The sequence below is a fragment of the Athene cunicularia genome (assembly GCF_003259725.1).
Source record: "Athene cunicularia isolate RWA chromosome 2 unlocalized genomic scaffold, athCun1 chr2_part1, whole genome shotgun sequence".
NCBI classification, from domain to species: domain Eukaryota; kingdom Metazoa; phylum Chordata; class Aves; order Strigiformes; family Strigidae; genus Athene; species Athene cunicularia.
This window is the reverse complement of record NW_020799095.1, coordinates 79,664,515-79,686,409: the sequence shown is the minus strand read 5'-3', so window position 1 is coordinate 79,686,409 and position 21,895 is coordinate 79,664,515. Positions and strand designations below refer to the sequence as shown.

The 21,895-nt window shown below is 38.3% G+C and overlaps 1 protein-coding gene across 1 annotated transcript in view; it reads left to right on the top strand.

Annotated features, from left to right (window-relative positions):
- The first annotated feature begins 242 nt into the window (after positions 1-242).
- The window catches only part of LOC113476632 (protein cordon-bleu-like), a 164,007-nt gene continuing 142,354 nt past the window's right edge, over positions 243-21,895 (top strand). Inside the window, exon 1 of the mRNA XM_026842446.1 lies at positions 243-364. The gene's annotated coding sequence lies outside the window, so the exon portion shown is untranslated. The remainder of the gene's footprint in view (positions 365-21,895) is intronic.

Sequence of the window (21,895 nt, the reverse complement as noted above, 5' to 3'; positions counted from 1 at the left end):
AAAAAAAAAAAAAAAAAAAAACAGTTTATATAAACACTTGATATTTTTAGAGCCCAGGGTCAAGCAGATCAGCTTTTAATTAGAAACAGATTAAACTTTGATCGCTCCTGCAGAGCTCTCCAGCACTGAAGGTAATCCTTACAAGCTTTGGAGTGAGCATCGTTGGGATAGCTTGCCAGTGACTTTGCATTTAAAATTGAAGGTCAGAAAGTCAAAGCAGCACATGAAAGCTGGTAAGACTTAGTCCTACCAGGGCATGGCCACAAATCATGTGCTGTTGGGGAACATGAAAGAAGATCAGTCCAAACCAGAAATCAAATGTGAAAGTGCTTCTAAACTCTCGAGATCTGTTCATTGATTTATGGTAATGTATTAATATGTCTATTTCAGCAAAATTTATATATTTCAGCAAAATTTATATAGAACAGATAGTATTGTATCTCATATCTGAGGAATGGAGATATAATTATCTTTGTTTCTGTAGGTTTTGGTCACGTAAACTAATGGTAGCTTCAAAATGCAATGGAAAGGATCATGAGATTTGAGTAACTCTGTATATGTGTTTGTCATCTGTCTTGATAATCTTTGAGGTGTTTATGGTGTTTATACAATGATCAGCTGGTTTAAATTGCTACATCTATATGCATCTTTGCACTTTAGCTTTGTTTCAAAAGCTTACAGCTGCCAAAAAATAGGCAACTTAGAAAAAGCCGCCTAAAGACAGAAAGATGTATATTTATTTGCAAGAGAAGCATCAAGATTTAGTTAAAAATATTCTCAAAGCTACCATTTAAATAACATGATTAAAACTTGAAACTGCAATGGCAAAGGTACCCCTGCAAGAAATTTAAAGTGGTAAGATAGAACATGAAGCTTTCTCACTATGGTTAACAGCAAAAATAAAGTAACAAAACTTTTGAGAAAGCAGGTTATGAAAGCACAGTCCTTGTGCTTGATTCACTTAATTATGCTTTATTTAACTGTCTCTGAAAAGTCTCTAAATGTTTAAATATTCTCTGTGCTCATGTGAGTGCATCACATTGCTTAGTGTGAAATCTCACTGAAGTTTTCTTCAAAGCAGTGCAGCCTAGTGAACAAGTCAGCAGGCCTAAATTCTGTACACAGCTTTGGGGCAAGTCAGTTGAAAAACATTTTTCTTATTTTACTTAAACTTTTTTGGGGATACCTTGCACTATACCATAGGAATATGGAATGTAATGGGATTATTTTATTCCTTGCTGGTAAATGATCTAGTGACCTATTTGGCTCTGAGAGGCATAATGATTGGATATCATAAATGGGCAGAGGCAATGATGACTGCCCTAACCCTCTCAACATCTTCCCCAAGAGAGACAGTCAGAAATATATAGTTAGGAAAGCACTAGCCTTGTGGGAAGTTTTTCACTTACCTATTCAGGCTGAAATGCATTCAGATAGTTGAGATTAAAATAAACTGCTTTTGGAATAAGCTTGGTTTTATTAATTAATTGAAGGTGTGTGCCAATGTATGTGCAGCCCTGCACAGTCCTGTCAAGATGCTGTGAGACTTAGGTAAGGCTACCTGGCAAATTATGTGTGTGTGCGAACTGACAGTGCTAGAAGAACATGCAGAAAACAACATCTGTTTACATCCTATGATGACCTGTTTGGTACTCAACTTTTTTCAATCTAGTATTAATCTTTTATGTTTAATTTTTTCCATGTTAAATTGGAATTAATTTAAGTTTTTTTGATTTTTCAGGGGTTTTTTTTATTGTCAGGGTCTCAGTCTTGGAATACATGAGTTACAAAGACAGTAGAATTTCTTGATACTGAGCTTTCCCGGGGGAAACCCTTTTGTCAGAATTGTGGAAATGAAGACAGTGATTTCTATGAAAACTTCTTCTAGAGGGACAAATAAATATAATTTAAATTTTAAGCATACTGTTAATATTTTCCTAAGCTATTTGAATCAATATAGTAAAACTTTGGAAAACTGAACTGAGACTAAAAATCTCTGATGTCACAGAAGCTGGGTGATCTGATTAGTAAGAACTTTATTTTCAAGGATTTCTTAAACCTAATGTTCCAGGAAAAGAGGAGAAAGTTTAAGCAGAGTGTGTGCACTGAATTCCAGTTTAGTTTTTCAGTAAACTTTATAGAAAGACTCTGGATGGGTAGGTGAATGAGGTGGATTTTTTCACTCTTTTGCAACTGTAAGTTGACACCTGTCCCTGGTCTCTTGTTCAAACTGATGTGCAGGACTGGCGTTTCACTGTCTCTTTCTGCTTCACGTTTATATTTTTGAAAAGTTTTTTCCAGGCTCTAAGGCCTTTTTTGCCACCGTAGCACCACTTGATAAGGCCAAGTGCGGGGGCAGGTGACTGTCACTAGAGGGTGCTGTAGATTTTTAGAATCTTTTTTTCCCCTCCAAAGTAACTGATAGCGCTCCGCGTTGTGGTCTATCTAACGCTACTTGCTGCTGTTGAGGTACTGAACTTTCCGATTAGTTGTTGGATATGTCTGATAACCCTGATAAGAGAAAAATAAAACTTTGGGAAGTGACTAGGAGATATATCTGCCTAGAGTTTGAATGGAGATGCTGGGTGTGGGGGTGCTTTTTATGAACTCTTTTCTTGCTGAGCTTTGCTTAAATATTTGTCTGCCTGTGGCATCTTCTGACTTGTCTTTTTTTAAAGACATGCATGGTTTCATTTTTTTAAGTTCATTTTAAGCCAGTGAAACATAAATGGGTCGATATTTTTAATTTGATAGGTTCATAGTTTCTTCCAACTATCTTTTTCAGTAACTTTTGCACATACCTTACCCAGCTGAGTTTTCTGATATTGTGCAATGAGTGGGCAAAGCAATAGCTCATGCCTTATCACAGCGATCTATACATGTAAATGTTGTTAATTTCTATTAACATCTATTGGCACTTCACAGCAAAAGCTATTGTATCTGAAAGACGTGAGACTGTGACGTATGGTGCTGTGAAACAAATTAAATATGCAGCTAGAAACACAGCTAAAACCTGATATTCTTTTATTCCTTTTCTGTCACCATTTCAAGCAGGTATTTGCTCTTTCAGCAGACATTAGTAGCAGTATGAATATGGCCTGTGCAGCACCATGTTACAAAATACCCAAACCAACTCTGAATGGGTTGGTAGGGCTAAACAGCATAGGAGCTCCTGTTGAGCCACCTATGGGAAATTTAATGTAGTTGCCTACATCTGGGATGAACTTGGCCTCTACTAAGATTTGACACTTGGCTGCAGTGAATTATATATTAGGAAAAAACTGATTGTCATACTGCAAGGATAGAAGTGTTGGCACTCAGGTTGACTCAGCTGCAGTCCTTTTTTCATTTTTAGGCTAACTCCTCAGATCTTAGGGAAGTGTCTCTTTTGGGAATGTTAGGGTTTTGGCACTCAGTTACCTCAGAGTTTTTGTCACCATTTGAGAAATAAGAATATGTTGTTATCACAGGACTCATCAGGAAGTTGGGAAAGGATTTTATTCTTGTATTGAGATTATCCTAAGGGACAGAAGGGACTGGCATGCCAAAGGCTCACTTGAGAGGACACTTCTTCTACCCTCCAGTAAACAAAGATATGAATCTTTGTCCATTCCTTTCAAATATGTAAAGCTTTCCAGGAAAGTTTACTTCAATGTCAGTATAAAGAGTTGTTGTGAGGCCTTGTGACCTAGAAAACTAGCAGTGATGAGCTCACAGATTAAACCTGTTACCGTAGATGTGAGGTTGAATATGTAGCTTTGCTGGCTATCTTGTCCCTAAGCTACTGCACTGCATTACTAGCTGAGAGATCTGGTGACTTTGTGCTGACTGGTGCAGTGGGATTCCCAAAGCTCTGTATTCAGTCAAAGCTTGGGTCTCTCCTTCGCACTGAACCACTCTGGGGTGTGCCATAGCTGTTGGGTGTTAGAGAAAAAATACTAGATTGTTCTTCAACTCTTTCTTTCTGGATATGTTCTTTTCTAAAGACTCAAGTTGGCTGGGAGAGACATGTTTGGGACAATACTGCTTCCAGTATGGTCAGAATAGATATGTTTCCGTTTGGTATATAAATGAAATGGGCATTTATCCAGTGAACTTCATGCAGGATTGCCCCACTGGTCAAGCACAACCATGTCACAACGTATCATCCCACCTCCTCTTGCTCACCAGCAGCTTGTGTCCCTGATCACCAATTACTTCTGCCTGGTCCGTCTGACAGAAATGTTTCGTAAGAGAAAACTGTTCCTCTACTGACAAGTACTTTACAGTTAATTAGTTCTAATACAAAATAAATGGAGATCCTTTTCCCAACCCAGAGGCTAACATTCTATATGTCTGTTGCAGACGCACATGCATGCTGTGAGATGTCTGGCCTCTTCCTTTCAACAATAAGGAATAATAAATGACAGAAGATATTTACATACTTTCTCCCCTTTGACCCCAAGTCTGAAGCTGGTGCTTTACAGCAATTGCTGTATACTGTTTCCATTAGGTCTGTGACACATAAAGCAGTCAGGTAAATGACCTTGAATCAGAGCAGACATCATGGCCCCAAATATTTGTTTCCAACGCTATTTAACACTCACTGTTTGCCCTAAGATAGCAAGTTGGGTTTTCTTATGGTAGTTTTCATTTAGAAGCTGGCCTGCAAGAAGCTACAATTTAAACCTGATCTGATGTAAAGAAGTAAGCTAAACCTTGGAGAGGTTGCAGATAAAGCGAATCCATTTTTGGTGCCAAGAATACCTTTGACAGAATCCACATTTTAAATCCTCCCGCGTCCTCATGGCTTGGAGGGGAAAAAGATGCAGGTTCTTGGTTGACTCGCCTTTTGAAGAACCGCTTCAGAAAACAGTCAACTTGTTTTGCTCTTGCAATTTGAATTCTGAGGAGATATTATCATCTATAAAGGATCTAATGGTTTAGGCTCTGAACACCTGGGCAAAACTTAATCAAGGAGAAAAAGTAGGAGCTGCTTATGGTGTCCAGGGTTTTGGTACTTGCTTTTGAGTGTCCTGTGCCAGGAACTCAGATTTGCTGACGTTCAGGATCTGCCAGCTTGAATGCTTTTTTTCCCCTCAGGAGTGCATGCATGAAGTAGCTAATTAAATTTTCCCTTGGGCTTGGATTTAGGATGGAGGGGTATGTATGAAATGCCTCCACAGTTTGGGATGGTATTCACATTTGGCAACAGAGAAATAAACTGAGGTTAAGGAATGACTGTTGAGGCAAATCTCTGATTTGTACAGCTGAAACTGTTGGCAGCAGGTCTTTGCTTAGGACTAGGATCTTTGACAATTATTGATCTTTATTACGTAAATTTTGCCTCAAACATTTAGAGATCTTGCCAATGAAATTTTATCAATTATTTATTTTTATTACCCTCGTTATACTGTTTTCCTACTGAAGATTTTCTTCAAACAGGAGCTTTTAAGTCGTAGTCTTCAAGTCTTGTTCAACCGTAGTTGACTTGAACTGATTTACCATGAAATAAGTCCTTTTTTTACTAAGAAAATAAAAATTGAGGAAAGTGACTTTCCTCACTACCCTCTATAATGTTAGAATTGTCACTAATCTGTTAAAAATCATAACAAAACCACATCATAGTTGCTAAAATGTCACGACTGAAACAGCAGTGTCCAAATGTTTAAAAGCATGAGCTGCTACAATGTAGGTCAGGTCAGGTTTTTTTCTCCAATAGCATGCCTGCTTCTGCTCTTCAGCTTCATTTCTCTTACCTAAAAATAGCTAATACTTCTGGTCGTTAGGGTACTCAGAGACGCAGAAGCAATGGGTTTAAATCCTACTACAATTGACGCAGATAAGTGTCAAACCTATTTTTGCATTTGCCCTGACAGATATTTTGGGGGTGTCTTTGCTTTGGATTGGAGCTTCCTAAGAAACAGTGTCATTACCATTGTCAGAATTACGAATCCTTACAAAAAATTTTCCCCATCATAAAACTGATACTATCTCACCTAGGAAAAAGTTTTCAAAAAATTAATTGACCAGATCTTGTGAGCAGTATAAGCTCAGGCACTAACTTTCTTCCATGAGTTCCAGTGCGCTTTGATATTCTTCCATTACTGTATGAGAACCTCCCAGATACCCAATTTAGAGTAAAATTAAACAACCCCTATTCATTTTCTTCTACTCTGACACCTGGACAAACAACAAAATTTGGGAAGTATTTACTGCTGTCTGTGTCAGGGATTCAGAGTAGTAATAGATGTTTCAAGAATTACTTTATTTCTTACATAATTTGAGTAGTTGGCATTGTCATCATACCTTACTGACCTATTTTGGCACAACACACTGCAATTCCTTAATTATTTTTAATCTCTTTTTTAATGCCATTAGTGCAACTAGCATGTTCCCCACTGCCAGTGGAAGTGAACAGTAATAATCTTAAAATACTGTAGCCTGAGTGTACCTGCTGTCTGTTTTACTATCTATTCTTTTTGTGGCCCTCTAAAAAATTGGGACAGGTAAGAGTGTCAAACCCTGGTTGTCAGTTCACATGGGAACAATCCAGCTCCTTGTCACAACTACAATGATGGAAATTAGCTGTGCCTTGGAAAATGTCTTATGGTCTGCTAGCGCTTCATTTTGCAGCTGTAATCTCCAAAACCAGGTACGAGGCAGATGAATATTTTTGTTCCACTGTGTAGGTGCTTTAATTTCTTCTAACTTAACCAAAAGTGAGACCTAAGTTTTACCAGTCTCCAGGAAAAAAAAAAAAAATGCAGTTAATACTTTTCTGTCATTCAAGTTTGTCACTTTAGGTATTCATTATGTATGAGATCAGGCTCGGTTTGACCAAACTTCATTAATTTCTTTTAGAGAAGACATTTGGACACCTCAGTGAAAAGTGCTTTTATTTATTTATTTGTTTGTTTGTTTTTTCATTTATTTATTTATTTTAATGGCAACTGCTGCTTTCTTGGGGTTTTGGGTTGGGGCAGGGGGTGTTGGTAGTGGTATCTGTTTCTTTTTTTAAATTTCAACATTTACAAGAATGGCATAGCTGGGAGGTTTTGGAGCATCACCAAATCACATCATCAGAAAGCCTCAGGATCAGTGTCCTCATTAGCACATCTGAAGAGGATATGACTGGCCATGATTCACTCTGCTGTCACCTCTATAGGCTTGATGCTATGCAAGTAAAGAAAAAAGTTGCTCAGGTTGATGATATGGCAATTTTGCATCAGTAGACCAAAAGTAACAAAGGGAAAGAATCACCTCGGAGCAATTTACTTCAGAGCAAAAAGACTACAGTATCTCCTCTGAGACATCTGCTGCATCTCTAAACTTTTAAGATATTTTGTATTTTTTCTTCAGGGTAAGATTGCCTAGTAGGAAGGGATTGAGTCAGATTAGACTGTTTTCTTCTACCCATGTGTGTTCTGGTTTTTCCAGTGTGATAGGCTTTGGTCCAAACTGACCCCTAGGTAGAGGGTGACAAAAACTGAAGAGAAAAAAGTGTGGGAATGTCTCAACCAGGGACTTTGTACTAGAGAAGGACTTGCTTTGGCTGCTTTAGTTCTGTGTGACTCCTCTGAAAGAGAAGGATCAAAAATCTGCTGTTCTACTGGCAAGGTTATTGCCCCCACGCCCCACACAGTTTACACACACATTCATTCCTGATGGCACATAATATCAAGAAAGAAGCTGTGAAAATGAGCTTCTTCCATAAAATGAAACTTGTAATTTCATCTCCTTCAGAAATCCAAAGCATGATGGTGCAGTGTTGATCACTTTGGCGTCCTGAGAAAAGATGTCTTTGTTCTTCATAGCAGTCTGGAAGCCAAAGGTTAAAGTCTGAATTCTTCCTATGCTTTTTCTCAGGCTGAATCTCACCCCAAGAAATCAGCCAGACCCAGGCTTTGTGTTAGAAGCCTTTGCACAAAAGGATGAGCTCAACATGAACATGTGAGAAAAGCCATGAGATAAGCAATTGATAGAAGAAATGATGGAGATTCTTTTTAACATCTGTTTCATTCTGACATATAATCAAGGCACATACTTGTTCATTTAGGCTTCCTTTTTTTAATGTAATGCCAAGTAATGGGTAAAAATTGTTCAATCTCACTGAATGCTATCCCACTTCCTTGCAAGTGTGCCCAGAGTACAATGTCTCCCCTCCAGCGCTACTCTAGACCTTCACAGAAAAGCCCTGGGTCTTTGAAATGTTGTTGTTGTTGTTGTTGTTGTTGTTGTTGTTGTTGTTGTTGTTGCTGTTGTTCTTTCCCAACTGGAACGGCACCTATGCCACTTAAATACGTTATAAATGGCTGCTTCTCTTTTCACTGAAAGGAAGACAACATGGGAGGTCAGTCACCATCACTTGATTCCAGCCTTTCTGCTATCATTGGGCTTGACTGTCACACTCAGCCTTCCTAGAAAAGATTGTATGCATGTCTAGGTAAATACGTGCAGATAATTAAAAGTCCAAGTTTTAAATTTAGAACTAAGGTAATGTTTGAATTCATATAAGCTGTCTGTGATGTGTGTCTCTTCAAGGCCAATCTTTATTTCAGGTAATAGCAAGTGATATTTGGATATGAAACTTTGCATCTTAGTATTTATTAGTAACTTTTTTTGCACTAACTTAATCTATTTATTTATTTGTATTGTTGTGGAGCATCAGGCTTGGACTGAAATAATAAATCTGTCCCATCCTCTGAAAACATTTTAGTGTATTATTTCTAGAAGTGGTCTTTAGGGCAGCTCTGTAATGAAGGCACTCTGATTTTCTGCCCATATGGCTTTCTGGCAAACAAACTGTCATGAAATCAAAATAAAAGCTCTTCTAGAATGATCAAAATGCATTTATGGAAAGGCTTTTCACCATCCTGGAAAAAGGACACTTGACAATTGCATCCGCTTACTGCTGCTCTGAACTTTTTATACAGCATTTTCTGAAAATGGTGTATTAGGTTATGTAGGACTCTGCATTCTTATCCAAGTTCTGATTTTCAGAGCCAGAGTGAGTGGTTATGGTGAGATTCAGAGTACTAAATTAACAAATAGAGTGCTATAGTACTCCATTAGATATTAATGCAGGCCCTTTGTTTTAAGCCTAGAGCTGGAATTCAATAATGAATTGAAATTAAAATGACAGTTCAGAATAGATAATGTATTTATATAATGACATTTTCCTTTCCCTTGTGAAGTTGTATCTTACAGGCAGCATACCTGCATTGAAGCAGCCACCCACTGCTGAAACTGTGAAACAGTATTTGTTGATGGGGCTTGCCCCTTTTAAAGAAAATGTGCGTGTATCCATAAAAACCCACATGCTTTTATATATAAACATATATTTATACGTCTCAGCTCTCATAGCGCTCCCAGACATCTAATTGTGAAATTTTCAGCTGAATTGAATCTGTCTGAAAGTTCATTATTCAGCAAGTCCAGATGCTACTGTCATCCACACCTGAACCAAATGCTGATGTGCTGGAGTCCCAAGGCTTTCTGAAAACTGAATCTTTAACATTGTTCATGGTTTCACTTTCTCTTAGTGAGCCCCGTTACTGCGGAGCAAGAAAGTACAAGGCACTGAAACCAAAAGGCATTCCGTGCATTTTCTGGAGTGTCCAAATTGCAGATACTCATTCAGGGCAACAGTGAGACAAGGACTTTTTGTTAGCATTTATAAGTAATAGTAAAGATGATCACAATGCAGTGAGAGGCACCATTTGTGCTGCTCTTCAACTTCAAGCTCATTGATTCATATTGATTAAAAATATATATAGTTTTGTTTGCTTTGTTTTGGGGACCTTTTGGTAGGGAGTGTTTTTTATAAGCATGACAGTTTGTTTGAAAAGTCTTTGCGGATAGGAAGACTAGGAGAATGATTAAGGTCCTGGGGAAACAGAGACCAAAACTTTACACTGAGTCTTATGGAAAGGCAGAATAGTCTTTGTGCGGGTTTTAGGGTGGAAGGGCTTATGATGGTTTTTTTAAGCTTCTCAGTCTAGCTGTGTTGGGGCATACTTGGCATCATATGCCTGTGCTGTGTAGACAGCACAGTCAACAAGTTAGCTTGTAGCCTGACAACAGCCTGGTGTTTCATCTTGGCTAACTAGATCTGCTCCTTTTCTAGTTGTCCTACACTGTGAGAACAGTTTCACAGTTTCCCAGATACCTGTGCTAATCATGAAGTTGTTATTCCACCACTTCTCTACACAGAAGTGTACAAAAGACACAGTATGAAAGACATCCTGGGACTGTCTCTGTGGTTTCTATTACTCCTTTTCTATTAAATTACTCTTTTATGTAGATAGCCTTTCAGGCTGTCAGATGAACCTTGTTCTGAATTTATTAGTTTTTAATGATTTCTAGATGTGGGGTTTTTTACCTAATGAATTAAATATACTATGGAAAAGCAAGCAGAGTGTTCCTCCTTAGCCCAGAAAAACATATTGTAAGCTTACAAGAGTGCTGTCCAGGCAGATGGGTAGATAATCCATTGGGCAGGTGTTTGTCAACAAACTTTATTAGCAGTCATGAGTTTCCAAACTCCAGTCATAAGTTGCTGTATGCTGTAATTTGCTGCTATTGTACTTTTATAAGCCTTGGGGCAAGGTATTGTGCGTAGGACAAATACTGCTTTATGCCCTTGCTGATGTCTGCCATTTGATTACCTTATGGTGTTTAATCAATCTTGGCTCGAAGTACAGGTCCTGGTCAGGTGATATCAAACATACAGTCAGAGAGTCCTTGCGGAGGAAAGAGGAAGAGAATGGCAGGTTCTTCACTGTTACTTTCCTACCAACAGATACAAAAAATACAGGGGATAAAACATGTGAAGGTCTTGAGAATGCTCTCTATCACCCTTACTCACAGATGTTTAAAAATTTCATTACCTATTAAGCATTTGTGTTATATACTTTATCTCCTTTGAAAGTAAGACTTTAATTATCTTGTAGCTTCAGAAGAGACCAGAGATTTGTTTTCAATATCCTTGTCAAACCATGCTGGCCCTATAAAAATCTTGAGATATTTTGGTTATAAACATGGAAGCTGACAAAAGACCATGTGAACTTGTACACACTTGTACTCAACTTCATGTTGGCTGCAAAGTGTAAGAGGGAACAGAGAAGAGATTCAGAAGCAAGTTGTGAAAAAATGTATTAAAGTAAGACAGAAAATGACCTGTAATATGCATCAAGGAAAATATCTTTTAGAAAGAAGAAAACAAACCAAAAAAATGCTACTTTGAAGTATCTCCGTGGTCTAGTTACCTTAACATATGTTTGAGGAGAACCTCAGAGCTGTGATAAGATTGGACTCCAGATTTTATTGGTCAGGGGCTGAGTGCACTGGAGATCCCCGCTGCAGATGGGGGCCCCTTGGGTCCCTGCCTTCTATGCCACACCCTGCCAAACGCCTGCAGTGCTGAGCGGTGCCGTTGGCAGCCTGGTACGTCTACAAAGAGAGGCACTGGAAAGGTGACTGGACAGTTCTTGTCAACAAATTGGATAATATCACTGTTAAAATTTAGGGAAGACCAGCATGTACCTGTATGAGCTGTAAAAAAGCTTCATGTTGACAGCTCCATAGCCATTAAGCAATGACACCTAGAGTTAAGAATCTGGGCAGACTCCCAGTTTGCAGCCTAAAGGGACTTTCGCCTTGAACTCTGACGTTCCTTATTTTTTCCCCATTATTTAACCAACTTTAATCTGACAATGCTTAAATAACCGACTATTAAATTGTAACTAGACTATCATTTCAGTAAGCCTTTGTTATTTAGACCAACTTTAGAGCCTTAAGGTAGGTATCCACTGAAATAACAAGGAAACATTAGAACTTTCAGATTTAAAATAAAAACAATGAAATCTGACTTTTAGATTTTACAAGTCATAGAGATATGAGGGTAACTCTTAGGAATGTGTCTTCTAGGAAGGAGAAGCTAACAAATTACATTGAAAAAGCAGTCAAATTTTTAAAGGATAATTTTCTATTTGAGGTGCCTTGATTTTGATCCCACATTATACTATGGGAAAAATACCCTAGGAATGTTAAACTGTCTACATCTGGATGTTTCAGTAGATACAGAAATTCACCAAATCACTAGTTGCTCTTGAAATGTCTATGCATGTAAAGGATGAAGAGGATTTTGAATAACCTGGAGAGGTGGGTGTTTGCATAGCAGTAGGAAAGATGTGATCCAGATCAGAATAAAAAGCAAAACTAAGAACAAGAATGAAATTGTAGGGACATGATGAGACTGAAATATCACTGAAATTAAACAAAAAATCTTGTTTACTTATAGCTCAGAGTTATGTGAATGGTGAATTAGCTGGGCTAGAACACACTCATTTATGCAGGATTACAACCAATATCCCATGTTCAGCGTTACTTGTGTACCTGCGGGGGGTTCTCATGCCTTGGTCCTCACAGGACATGAGAAAATCACAGTGCATTGCTATGTTCACTAGTCAGCACTTCTGAAGGAACATAAGAAGTGGTACAGCATAGTTGGAATATGTATTTTACAAACTCAAATATTTCAGTGTGCCTTGATTATTTTTTTTTAATAAATCTAGTCTATTCAGTGTTTTTATATAAACCAGCAGTCATATATATAGAGGCAGGGAAATGGGAAAACATCATACTTATGGGTGGATTATACTATTTCACTTTATATTTGTTTGTTTTTCCTTAGCAAGAAGTCTTCAGAAGAAATATAGTAATGTATGTAGGTGAGGCACTGACAATAACAAGCATGCCTCCTGGATAGAAAACACAGACTACGTTTGACAGCCCTCCAAGATTTATGTTATCAATCAAATTAGTAGTGTTCCAATTAAAGCAAAAAGCTACACTGCCTAGCACATTTCACAGTTGTGAGATAGGGTCTCAAAATTACTCAGGAGTCCTCAGTGGCAGCTGCTGCTCAGTGGCCTGAGCAAGCTAGTGTGTTGCCTACAGGCAGGGGAAGTGGTGACTCCTCCATCCCTTGCCTCTGCCTCTGTCTTCCCTATCCCCAATGGACTTCCCCTCCAAGGATCAAGAAAATAAGTTCTCTAGTTTGGGGGCTGAAGGTGGGGAGTATTTTGTGGGGTTTTGGTGGGAGGAAGAGCTGCCCCATACTTAATGCAATTTAACATTTGAAGACAGAAAAACTGTTCAGAGTATCCAGACATGAGAAAGGTGCTGCCTTTGGACACCTGAACTAGGATATGTTGGTGCAGAAATGCATCTTCCTTAAGCCTTATGATGTGACTTGAACATTTATTGATGGTGGGAACCATAGCCTGGCAAATACATCTTTCCACAAGTACTTACCTGAATACTTACATGTGCTTTGTTTTACTTGAGTCCTGTTTGTGTCTCCTTTCAACAAACACTTAAGCAAGCAGTATTACTTGCAGGAATACGCTTGGAAACTTTTCATTTTTAAGCAATCCTTGATTTCAGAAATGCAGCATTCACAGAGTAAAAAAAAAAAGGTTGGTTAATCATCTGAATAGTTTGTGTGCATTTTCAAAATACCTTGTTTCAAAATACCTTGTACTTTAAGTATAGCTCCTGAATTGTCTGCTGGATAATTAGTATGCATTATTTTTGTTTAAAAAATATTTAACATGTAGATCATCTACTAAGAAGAAATTCACAAGAGATTATTGTTCTTGCTTTGCATACTTACTATAAATTACCAACATAGTTCTGAAATCCACTGTTCAATAAATGGGTATCTTGAAACACCAGTCCTGTTTTCCCCATGTGAGCAAAGCTACTTCTACTGAAGCTGAAGATCTGTTCTTAGATGTTAGTAGTGGGTATATAAAGTTTTAATATGATTCATAGACATCAGTGCAACAATAGCCACGAGAGGGCAACACTTTTGCACACCATGTACTGGGAGCTGGGGTTTGGATGGCTTCCCCCCTCAGTCTCCATTCCAAGAACTACAAGGCAGTGAAACATTTTTTGAAAAAGATTAATCTTTCTAAAAAGAGTATTTTTTCACAGACTGCCTACCTACACTTCAGAACCACCTGCAGTCCCAGAAGCAACCAGTGAAGCTGCTGACATAAATGTCTAATTGCAGAAATACTCAATTATGTTTTAATTCAAGCGGGGTTTTTTTTTGTAAAAACAGTCCAAATGAACACCGTACTCTATTCACACTCCCAACATGGGAACCATCTTGGCACAAAAATGAAAAAATAATTAAAGGTGGTTTTGCAGCCCAGATTGGTCCAGATTTCAGTTAATTTTCTGCTTTAAACACTGCTTTAGACCTCTTATGGTTTTTTAACGAAAAATTATTTTAATTCCAAATCACTGAATTTCCTGAAATTATGTACTCTTCAAAGATTTTAGAAGTTAGTCTTATTCTTTATCTGCAGGTCATTTGGTTGAATTATTCTGAAAAAAAACTAACAAAAAATAGCCTTAGATCTCAAAACAATTCTTGATTTTTCTCCATATTTGTACATGTTTTCAGAATTTTTTCCTTTTTCTATACATCTGTAGATGAGGAGTCTGGCTCCAGTTCTTCAGAAGGAATCTAACAAAACTTTCTCTTAATGAAAACATGTTGGTTGGTTTTTGGTGTTGTTTTTGATTTTGCTTAATCTAGTCATAAGGTCTTTCAAAAAGTAACAGTTAAAACTGGGTTATTTACTGCGTGTTTAAATTCTTTTTGTTGTGTTCAAAAATTCCCACAAGTTTGATTCTTTTCCTGGACTGAAGGTGTTATTTTAATGACTTTCCTCTGACCTCCTACAGATATCTCTTGATGGTTCTATTATGCTCCTTTGGAAATCAACAGTTTTCAGCAAAACCAATATTTATCTGAAAAGTTTATTCTGAGAAATGTTGAACAGCTTGCAGAACTGAATATCCCAGGGCAAATGAAGCGTAGTTCCCTTCTCTGTCTCCCTTCACTCCTACTGGTGAATAGTGGGATCCCCACTGCATCTGGGACAACACAGATGCTGTGCCACTGATGCTGCCAGGACACCAAAGCCACATGTGCTCTCATATATGACCCTTCGGGGCAATCCCCTGCAGAACTCCCTCCGTGCTAGCAGTGATGTGGATCTTGACTGGATCCTCTTGGGTCAAAAGGAATACTTCCTATAAAAGAGGATATTGAATGTGTATCAGTCTGTAAGCAATAGAAGGCTGACTTTAAAAAAAAAAAAATTCTTAACCCTGTTAGTTGGGGATCATTATCTCTAGACTGCAGAAAAGCAGTGATGGCTTTTCAGTTCTTGGAAAGAAGAGGGACTCTGGTAAGAAATTTTGTGGGCTTTTTTAAAATCAGAATTTGTACCACCTTTGTAAACATGGTGTGAGGGGCGTGTATAACTAATTTTGAGATATGTAAAATTGTACCAATTTACATTTCTTAGCAATTGAATGATTTACATGCAGCAAAAGAAGTAATTGCAACCTGAAAGAAGTATAATGGGGAAAAAAACCCTAAAAATCTGTGGGAAACAAAGACTCTTTGTGGTATTTACAAGAGCCAAACAGAGTTTGTTTAAACCAGCTGGGCAGGTTAAATGTAGAGATGCCCTTCCTTTCAACAGGAAATCCCTCCGAATTGTCAGTTGCTCTTAAACCTAGACAGTGAGTCATTGTCCACCAAATAAACAAAGTGAAAAAGCAGTGGTGAACATCATGATAAAAACACTTTTGAGAAAAGCTCAGAGCCTTGAGGACTGAGATCTAGGTGATCCACCTCCAGCCTTAGCTTTTTGGTATAGTTCCCAGATTTTTCCAAAAGGGTGGAGGAGTTGTCTCTCATGAAACACCATATTTTAGTACCTACGTGACTAGCACTTAATCAGGTATGCATTGAGGGGGGGAAACAAAAACAAAAAGCCTGGGGAGAATATTTTTTAAGCTGAAGTGAAGGTTTCACAATTACTCCAGCTGTATGTTCACTAAATATCTCCTGATGTTTACACAGTGAAAACAACTTGTATTGTACATTACCACAATGGTGCTGAATGGAAAAAAAAAAAAAAAAATCTCCAAATTGTATTCCCATCTCAAAACAAGCTGGTTGCTATTAGTTGATAAGTATTTAAATCTGGTGGTAAAAGTGTGGTGGAAAGAATGGGTTGTGTGTTAGGAATCTTGATATAGCTCCTGTTAGATATTCTAACTTAGAGTGAATAGAAAAGTACAGTAATAGATGATTGAAAAACCTCTTCCACTTCTCAGGTGGAGAACAGTCCTTGATAAAAGGACAAACTCTTCTTACTCAATGGGTGTCTTTTTAAGAGCACTTAGATTACAAGCAGAGAAATGAAAGAACATCTGTCAGAAGAGCTGTTGCACTGGAAAAATAGGAATATGTACATTTATCTCTCTGCAGACTTTTTTTAAAAAAGGATTCTGCTTGTTACCTCCATAGAGAAAGTGAAAAAATCAGAACTTTCTGACTGAACCAGATACCTTAAAACAGCACATGAGTTCATTCCTACCTTGAGATGAAATAGTCTTCTAGTACATAGAGCTCCTGCCAGCATATGAAAGCATCTATTGAAAGCCAGTTTTCTGGTCATCTAATGGGTAGACTCTGTGCATAAATTCTGAACAAATTGACCAGTAACCAGCCTGTTTCTAAGCAGTACCTATTATTAAAAAGGAGATCTCATATTATCAAAGCTGTAAGAAAGGCTTCGGGTGAAAACTGTGCCAATGGAAAAGACTGAATTCTCTCCTTTTATCACAAAAATAAATTCTAATATGAATAGAAGAGCAAAGAATAACATATTTCCTAGTGTAGCCCAAAATTTCTTGCCAATTACTGATGGCAAGAAATTTGTTTCAAAACGAAAATAAAAGTTGGTAAAACAAGGGAAAGGAAGCACAGTTGAAGTATGCCACAGTTGTTTTGAGAAGCATGGGTGTTACCTCTTCATTCCTGATTCGTCAGTCACCTTGAGGCAAAAGGCTCAGAAACATGCATTTGACCCTCTATGTTTTTAGTCTTAACTTTTATAACAAATCCAACCCTGAAGAGAGAGTAGATCAGACATCTGAGCAACTACTGCAGTAAGATTTTGATCAAAGTATGTGTTGGGTTAATAGAACACTTATTTAATAAATTCTGCCAATGAATAACAGAATAAGGGCAATAAAAACTCAGTATGAAAAGCTGTCCTCAAACTCCAGGCATGACAGCCTTCTGATGAAATAAACTCCTCCTCTACCCTACCCAAATTGTATAGCGCCATTAAAGATTTATCTCTTGTTGTGACTAGGTATTAAATTATAAAGAGAAGGCTGGAAGATATTATATAAAGACTGAAGCTACTGTTTCAGGGTCTCGTTCAGGCACTGCTCACCAGCTGATTTACTTATGCCCTGTGCCAAATTATATAAGAGCATACTGAGGAAACAAGAGGGGTTTTTTTCTTGGCACTTGTAACTGGTTACAAATGCACCAAAAAAAGTTCCCTGAGACCCAGAGGTGTGTGAGTCTCTTTTAGACATTTCTTATTTGCAGCTGAGGTGAAAAACTTTTATTTTTAAGGGTGAAATAGAAAGGGTGAAGTGTTTGAGAGGGTGCAGCTTTTTTTACTAGTGGAGGCAGAAGACAATACCAAATGCTTTTAGCATTTTTCTCATTGCTTGTAGAGTAGCTAACAGTAGCCCTTATGATAACAAGGTTTGTAAAAGCCATTGCCTTTGCTAGGTGATGTTTTCTTCATAATAGAAGAAAAAAAAAAATTTAGTATGTGTGTACTTAAAACCAAAACAAAACAACCACCAAAAAAACACCCAAAACCACCACACCACCCACTGCAAAAAAAAACCCTCTGAACATCTTTTCCTACTGGTTTGAGATCCTGACTTCCCCTTTGCTGGCAGTGTAACCATAACAATTAAAGCAACATAAAAAAGTAAATTCTTCCTCATTTGTTTTCGGATGCTGAGGTTGAGGGAAGACCACAGAACACTCTATCAGATTTTGCCAGGAACAAGTCTTTAGGATCAATATTTGGCAAGCTTACAAACCTCCCATTGTTTTAGATGCTAGATCAAATTAAACCCTAATTTAAGATCATTTACCTTCATTGAGAGCTGCTGGCTCAGAAAATCCAAACTGGTGACTGCTTTTCAGAGGTAGTTAAGTATGGATGTTTAGGCAGTCAAAATTGGTTCAGTGCAAACCACATCTGGCCAATGCATAAGAGAAGTGTAAGTAAAATTGCAGGACTGATTATGAAAAGGGCAGCACAGCAGCATGTTTGGGCTTTTTTCTTTCCATCTCTATCTTGCTAAAAATTCATATGCTACTTCTGCAGTTCTACTTCCACTGCAGGAAATAAGGTATTTTACTCCCAGTACAACACTTTTAAAATCACAACATTTTCCATTTCTCTGTCACTTCTGTTTGGCAAATGCACTAATTGCCTTCAGTTGTGTGCAAGGGCTGTTCTGTTGGCAAGTGTGAGCTTTTGGATTGTTTTAGGAGGCAAAAAGAGCTTCCTTGGGGGGATGGGTAGAAGGTGTTTATCACCCACTGGAGCCAGTAAGATGTGAAATAATATACAACATTGTCATCTGTATATAGATGATATACAGGGCTGTTCTTTGCTTTACGGGAGAAACTCATGATGGGCACATGTGGTAGATGTTCTGTGTATCTTATGCATCAGTGACTAAATAGTTGACCATCCTGTGATTTTTTTGGATACTTAACTATTATATAGCAACTAAATGCAGTGTTGGTCTGAAAAACAGAAATTCATGTTTCTTGATCCCATTTTTACTGGTATTTCTTGTGGCCTGGGCTGATTAACCTAAGTTGGCTCACTTTCCTCTTCTGTAAAGTGGGCATAATTCTCAAAAAAGTACAGTTCCATGAGGATGTTCTAAAAGGGTAGAGTGTTAATTGAGGTGACTTGTAAAGCATATAAAGATTTACTGGTGGGATGTGTTATATTCACTCTAGACAAATTAACTTTTTGAAGACTACCCGTGCTTATTAAGTTGACAGGCCGGTGAATTGAAGATTAAAAAGTAGGAACAGAAATACTGTTGACATGCAGTTGTCTATAAATGAGTAAGAAGGAATAGAACTAAAGAAAGCACTTAAACCAAAATTTCTCATTCCCTACTGTTTCACTAGTTATCAACATCTACTTAGAGCTTCTGTTAGGCTAACTTTTCAGCAAAATTGTAATGTTCCCAAAGCTTGCAGGAGGAAATAAGTTACCATACCATGAGACAGATCTTTGCCTCTAAAATTTCGCATTTTTATGCATATGAATAATAGTTCCCTTCTTGCTGCTTTACTGGGGAATAATTGTTTACATCTCTGGCAGCTTTAAATTGTTTCTGTTAGTAACCCAAGTTTCAATCCAAAACTTTATCTGAGTGCCATCATTCCAATACAGACATTCTTGTTAACTTTTTTCCCAGTGCCTTAGTGTATTTTGCCTTTTTTCTCTTTTTTTCTCACCACTTAAAAGCCATTAGTTTGTTTGAAACAGTCACTCTTCCAGCTGAACAGATGCAAGCATCGCATGAAAGCTCTGAGGAATGTTCCATGGCAGCATCTGGTGCTTCGCTTTATTTTTTATGAGTGTTCATTTGTAGATGAAATGCTGTCTTCTCAAAGTAACGCAATTAGGTCTGACCCTTTAACAAGAGGAGAAAAAATATAAATACATGTGGTTTTAAGGTAGAGCAGTTACAGGCAAGCCAGTGACTTTGCTTTGTTATTCATCACATGTTTGTACATTAGTGTGTATCTATGTATCTAACACTTTCTTTGAAGTCAGATTGTGTCATGAGCGCTGCATCTTCAAAACCATATCTTAACAAAAGATTTGGCAAACTGCTTTCTGGGGGGTTTTTAATGAAGGTGTTTCTCATTGTAGTTTACAGTCTCCTTCTTGAAGAAAATTCAGTGCCATTAATAGGGAATTGTCTCCTTCATAATTTTAGTGTGACATCACAGTGTCATTGGAATCATTGCTACTATTGCTGTGCATAGAACTGTGATGTCACAGTCGTAGGTATGATAACATAAGATGAACACTGAGCTCCTGAGAGGCAATAAAAATGGCTTTGCAGCAGTTTATAGCCCCTGGGGAGTCGGCATGGGCCTTGGCATGGCTGGAGCACTGGGGAAACGAGCTGCTGAAGTATCCGGGGCTGCTGGGGGGCCGCAGAGCCGTTGCCTCAGCTGTGCCCTCTCCTTCAGGACTGTGAGAGAGAGGGCTCCCTTCACCTTCACCGCCCATAGCCAAGCCACAACACCCATGATTCAAAGGGGAATCCCAGACCGTGGTTTACAGCAGTTTTCCAGTCCTTTGGTGCCAGGGCTGGTGGAGTAAGAGAGAATCTCTAGCCCATTATTTCCAGACGTGAAAAAGGACTGACAGGAAACATATTCAAGCAGATGTCTTATGTTTTAACAAAGTTTCAGTGAGTCATCTGCATGCCCTTAGGCATTCAACACACCAGACAGCTTTTTAATGGCTGTGGCATCTTGCTCACTGTCTAATATTATGCACACATTCCGTATAGTTAAATAAAACCCACATCTTCAGCTGGGGAAGGTCCATAAGACTTTGCTAACCTTGGTAAATTTGCTGTGCAACTGAGGACTTGGCATAAGAGCATGATGGCTGGTACAACCTCAATCTGATCTGGTGTTAACAGCCAGAACCTGACTCTGGGCTGCAAGTGGCATCGCTGTAGCAATCTTTTGGGCCACCAGCATTTGTTGTCTTCAAATAGCCCGTGTAGACAAAAGGCTTTTTGTGAGCTGGCTGGCAGCCTGTGAGGTACATATGCAGCTGTGCACTACGTTCATTTTCCCCTTCTTTGTCCCAACATGCCACTTGGGGACAGACTCAAAGTGAATTAAAAGAAGAGCAAGATGTTATCCAGATTCGTATTTCAGCTGTTAACAGCAGCAAGCTCTTTTTCTTCTAGGGGTGCAAAAATGAATGTCCTAAATAGGGTAAAACATGATCTTGTTACATTTGACAGTCCAGTGCAGCAGCTACTGAGGGCAATGGGGAAGTTTCTCTTTTCTGTCTGGCCTTTTGATACTGGCCTGCATCTTCCTTCTCCTCCTGTCAGTGGAAGTACAGCCCCATGTGCTGCAGTCCCCAATTAATGGCACCTAATTATTCGATCTTTGATGCCGAATGGAAGTAGCAGAGGAGGACATGTAACCAGCTAATGATTTGTCTACTGAAAGGTTAGGGCAAATATTTACATACAACTATGGCCTGCATAGCCCTGCCTACATAGTCCCATACGTCTGGCCTGCCACTTAGCCTGAATGTGAAGCTGTGATTTCTGCATCAGCATGAGCAAAGCAAAGCCTCATCTTAAATATTTGCCTTGATGATTGCAAAAAATTTGTTTGCACTTATGCTGTGTGTTTCATACATGTGATAGCTTGATGTCATGAATTGACATAAAACCGCTCCTAGGAATAAACACTGGCTAAATCAAAACATGTTACAGAAGCATGAAAAAAAGATTTAACAGTGCCAAATTGTGTGAGAAATAAACAGAGACATTTGTGGCAATATGATGTCTTATACTATTGCAGAGCTGACCTTGGATTAGTATAATTTTGGGGGTTTATAGGCATGCTGTCCTTGTTTCACACAAACAACTCAATCACTTCCTTTTAAAAGTGAAGTATTTTTTCCAGACACTCTCACTATTTATTCTGTAAAAATAGTTCTCATCAAATGTCATTTTTAATTATGATTATTATAACAGACTGTCTAAAGACACTGTTAAGTATGCTGCCAAGTATGTTTATGGAAGGGGATAACTTTAGAGACTGCTTTGTAAGTGCTGCTGTTTGGTTTGGTGGGGTTTTTTTTTCCTTATATGGTGTCAAGCAATGCACCTTGTTTTTTTGACTAAGATG